Here is a 5171-nt window from a genome sequence, read left to right on the forward strand (position 1 = left end):
GTTCAGCAGTAATCAAATCTTCCTTTAAGTATCTAATTCGCCGTGCAAACACACCATTAATTTCTACAGGAAACCATACAAGCAACTTCTCTTTTTTCATACTGATTTAAATATCCAATTATACTTAGTATGGTTAGCAAATTAACCATCCTTCACACCATACTTAGTAACAACTTAATTCAAGAAAGTAGAAAAACGTAATTAAAAGCAAGTAACCTTCAGTATTTATGTTTAGTAAGATATGAAAAAGAAGGTAACATTGAAAATAGAATTAAGAGGAAAAAATAAAAATATCTAAGACAAATATTCCAACTCATCTAAGAAAGGTTTAAAAGACAGGATCTCTCATCTGCCCCTACTCTCTCTAAATGTTTTAGTTTAGTATAGGAAAAAGGTCTAGGAAATAGGAGGAAATAAAAAATAATCTATCGTCAGTTTTTGTGTGCTTTTAAAAAAATGTTAACCACCATCACTTAATGAGTACCACTGGGCCAAGGACTGTGCTAAGAGTTTTAAATATATTAGCTCATTTAAAATAAGATAAAACAAAACCACTGAGTATAAATTATCAATAAAAACAAAAAAATGAGAAAATGAAATTATCTAAAGGACAGTAAATTATAAAGAACAGAATCAGATGTCTAAGCACTAAACAAAGTAGAACACTACAGATTAAAGACTAGGACAATGATCTAGAAAAAGTTTCTCAACTTCATTTTTTTAATTTTTATTTAAAATTTTTTTTCCTCAACTTTATGTGAAAAAGGTGTATACTACACTGGTATCTGATAAAACTACACTTATCATAAAGTAACTTTCTTACAAAAATACATATTGTATCTAAGATATTTCTCCCCTTTCAAAAAGCAGCAGGAGATAAGACATAGCACACCCTCCTCCCAGTGACTCTCATTCAGGACTAAAAAGTCAATGTTTAGTAATGAACAAACTCTGAGAATGAAACTTTGAATTTGAAACATAAAGATTATTACAACATCAAACTAAATTAGAGATATACAATCAATACAGTAAAATAGAGCACCAGAAACTGCCCTTTATAATGGCAAATAATATTAATGAAATACATTAAACACCAATTTTAAATTCTCTATTTCCTATTAATGTAGCTCTTCATTTTGAAACTAGGTATTAAGTAAATGAAATGTAAACATAGTATTTTGATTCATTATTAACTGGAAAAAAATCAAAGTTAACATTGTCCTATTTAAAAACAAAAGCTAAAGACTAGGATCTTAAATTTTCTTTAATGGAAAAATCTCAAAACACCTTGGTAAGCAATAAACTTAAAAAGCCAGTTACTGGTGATATACGTTTATGTATAGCTCATTCACTTTGTTATACAGCAGAAACTAACACATCACTGTAAAGCAATTATACTGCAATAAAGATGTTAAAAAAAAGTCACTACAGGGCTTCTTCCCTGGTGGCGCAGTGGTTGAGAGTCCCCCTGCCGATGCAGGGGACACTGGTTTGTGCCCCGGTCCGGGAAGATCCCACATGCCGCGGAATGGCTGGGCCTGTGAGCCATGGCCGCTGAGCCTGTGAGTCCGGAGCCTGTGCTCCGCAAGGGGAGAGGCCACAACAGTGAGAGGCCCGCGTACCACAAAAAAAAAAGTCACAACATATTGAACTTATCAAGTGTCAAATCATCTAATTTGTCCTTTAACAAGCTGGCTTAGGATATTCACTAAATTTAGCCCCTTGGCTTGTTCTCAGTCTCCACCCACTATCCCCTCCCACCTCCAAATATTTTTCAAAAATCTTCTGTATGGAAATTAAGATGTGATACAAGTACTCTTAAGCCTTGAGAGAGAAGGAAAACCTGCAGCCCAAAATTACCAAGATCTGCTGTCTTACGGAATTGACCAATAAAAGTCAAAGAACCGAAACAAGTCTCATAAACTTCCCCTACCACCAAAAACAACAAAAAAACCGTGAGGACTGACTCAAAACTTAAGTGGTACTTTTTCATTAACTGAACAAATACTGGTTGCCTACTATGTTAAACGCACTGTGCTAGGCATCTATGAACAAGATACAGACATTATCAATGCCCTCATGGAATGTTCTGCTTCAGTGAGGAAGAGAATTCAGAAACAAGTAAACTCACTGATATGACCCAATACTGATCTGGATCCTAGTAAGCAATTTTACTCTCATGGCCCGCTTTACTTCATCTTATCATCCTAAATGTAGGTCAGTTAATCCACTTAGTTCCTTCAAACTACACACTCATAATTATGCATAGTAAAATGAAATCAGAGACTTCCCTGGTGGCGCAGTGGCTAAGAATCCACCTGCCAATGCAGGGGACACAGGTTTGATCCCTGGTCCCAGAAGATCCCACAAGCGGCGGAGCAACTAAGCCAGTGTGCCACAACTACTGAGCCTGCGCTCTAAAGCCCACGAGCCACAACTACTGAGCCCGAGTGGCCACAACTACTGAAGCCCGTGCGCCTACAGCCCGTGCTCCACAACAACAGAAGCTACCGCAATGAGAAGCCCGCCAAAAATAAAACAAATAAATAAATTTTTTAAAAAAGAAATGGATTTATTTAAAAAATGAAATTAATTTTGTGGACAAATAACTTTGAAACCTTAGTTTTGAATAACACATCCTTTTCAATAGAATTTAAAAATTAGCTGCTAGGTGTTCATAGCAGCACTATTTACAATAGCCTAAAGGTAGAAACAGCTCATGTCCTGTCCATCTATGGATGAATAAACAAATTGGAGTATATATACAATAGAACGTGATTCCATCATTAAAAAAGAATGACGGGGCTTCCCTAGTGGCGCAGTGGTTGAGAGTCTGCCTGCCGATGCAGGGGACACGGGTTCGTGCCCCGGTCCAGGAAGATCCCATATGCCGCGGAGCGGCTGGGCCCGTGAGCCATGGCCGCTGAGCCTGCACGTCCGGAGCCTGCGCTCCGCAACCGGAGAGGCCACAACAGTGAGAGGCCCGCGTACCGCAAAAAAAAAAAAGAATGACGTACTGCGATTTTCTACAGCATGGATGAACCACAAAAACACTATGCTAAGTGAAAGAAGCCAGACACAAAAGGTCACATATGTATGATTCCATTTATATGAAATATCCAGAATAGGTAAATCCCTAGAGACAGATCCCAGATTAGAGATTCGGCTGCCAGGGACCTGAAGGGGAAAAGGGAGAATGAGGAGCAACTGCTTAGTGGGTTTGGGGTTTCCTTTTGGGGTGATGAAAATGTGTTGAAATTACATGTGGTGACTGCACAACACTGGGAATGCACTAAATGTCACTGAATCATTCAATTAAAAATGGTTTATGTCATGTGTATTTCAACCCAATTTTTTTTAATTTACAAAAAATAGCTACTAGAGGAGATATGAGGATATATGTATAGCTGATTCACTTTGTTATACAGCAGAAACTAACACACCACTGTAAAGCAATTATACTCCGATAAAGATGTTTTAAAAAAAAGACTACTTTAAAGTGGACTTTTTGTCACAAATAAAACTGCTCAAGTTTAACTTTGGGAAAATCAGTTGTAAATCAAGTTTCAAACCTTAACTCCTCTAGACCCATTTAATATCAAAATGTTTTTTTAGGGGTTTTATGGCAAAAATCATTCCTTAAATAGCTGTATTCATAGCATTTAAATGTTATTTAATGTTTTGGATGTACATACAACTCCTACTTGATGATAATCCTTTATTACTCATATGTTTGGTTAACATCTTTATTGATCATATATTTGGTATTTAATGTGCTCTAATCAAGTTTGTGCCCAATAAAGGTTTGCTGACATCATCAACTGTTTATCTTCTTTATAATGAAAATACTCATTCAAACAAGATTTTATTTTGTTAAATCCCCATAATTTAAGTACAATTCAGTGCAACTTTCTCCACCAATGCCACTTTCCCCCCGTTTCTACCTCTATTATAAGCTGCACCACCATTCAGTCAGCCTAGTAGCACAGTTATTTGGGTTATGTGCCCCCCATTCCATTTCCCAAGCTCCTTGAGGGGCCTCAGTTCTTTCTGCATCCATCATAACACTACCTAACACTACCTTGAGCATAATAGGTGCTCAAATGATGTCAGCGGAATTGAAAAAAACGCAGCCAACAAATAACTACTGTAAATTATTTACTATGTTGAGAAAGACATCTAACATATAAAGACTAATAGGGCTGATAATACAGTACAAATACTTCCCAGAGAATCCTTATGCCATACGTTCAGATATGTTTTTCAGTGTAACCGTACAGAACAGTCTATTGAACATCAATATGAACATAAAGTAATTCACCTAACACCGGAAAAAATAAAAGGGGATTAGACTTATCCATCTCCCTTTTGAAGTTCACCTGCATAAGTAATAAGGAAACTGAACTTAATGAACCACAGTATTCCAAACCAGGTCACAGGAGAGTCCCCAACCATCCTGTTCCTATTTCCTGATGGGTCTGACCTCCAAGCATTATGGTGCCCAGCCTTTCACGCTCTCCTTTAAAACCCAACTCATGATCTCCTTTAAAACATCTTCCGAGGTGAGCTTTTTCTTAAAAACTGACTTCCAGAACTTTCTAGGAAAACTACAAACACGGCACCCCACTTTTAAATATCTTCCGAAACACTTAGCTCAAAAAAAAAGAAACCCAGTTTTCGGAAAAGTCCCGTTATAGTTACACTTCGAATTAAATGTGGGCCATTAACTTGCACAAGTGGAAGTTAACACTACAGCGTAACTCTCCTAGCAGAGTAGATTTAAACAGACATGTGCACGAATTTTAGAGAGCTCCTGCACTTCCAAAATACGCATCTTTCAAATGAAGATTGTTTTTAAAACCTAGAATAGATGAAAAACCAAACCTGCTTACACTTCACAGAGACATTTCCTCCGCACCACGCTGGCAAAGCAGCGACAACCAGACGCCACCTGGGCAGCGACCCGACCCTCGGCCTCCAAACCCCGGGCGTCCACTGGCCACAGGCGTCCCGGAGTCCAGTTCCCCACGTTTGCTTCCAGCCTAGCCCGCGGCCACTTCCACGTCGCTACGACCCACATGCCTCCTCAGCGGTTTAAATCCTCTCTTCACTCACCACCCACCCACACACACACACACACACACACACACACACACACACACACACACACG

The 5171-nt window shown here is 38.4% G+C and overlaps 1 protein-coding gene across 1 annotated transcript in view; it reads right to left on the minus strand.

The window, feature by feature from the left end:
• LOC103080219 (nuclear factor of activated T-cells, cytoplasmic 3) overlaps nt 1-5171 on the minus strand; it is a 49223-nt gene that overhangs the window by 43598 nt on the left and 454 nt on the right. The window lies entirely within an intron of this gene.

The sequence above is a fragment of the Lipotes vexillifer genome, unplaced genomic scaffold, assembly GCF_000442215.2.
Source record: "Lipotes vexillifer unplaced genomic scaffold, Lipotes_vexillifer_v1.1 scaffold504, whole genome shotgun sequence".
In the NCBI taxonomy this organism is placed as follows: Eukaryota; Metazoa; Chordata; class Mammalia; order Artiodactyla; family Lipotidae; genus Lipotes; species Lipotes vexillifer.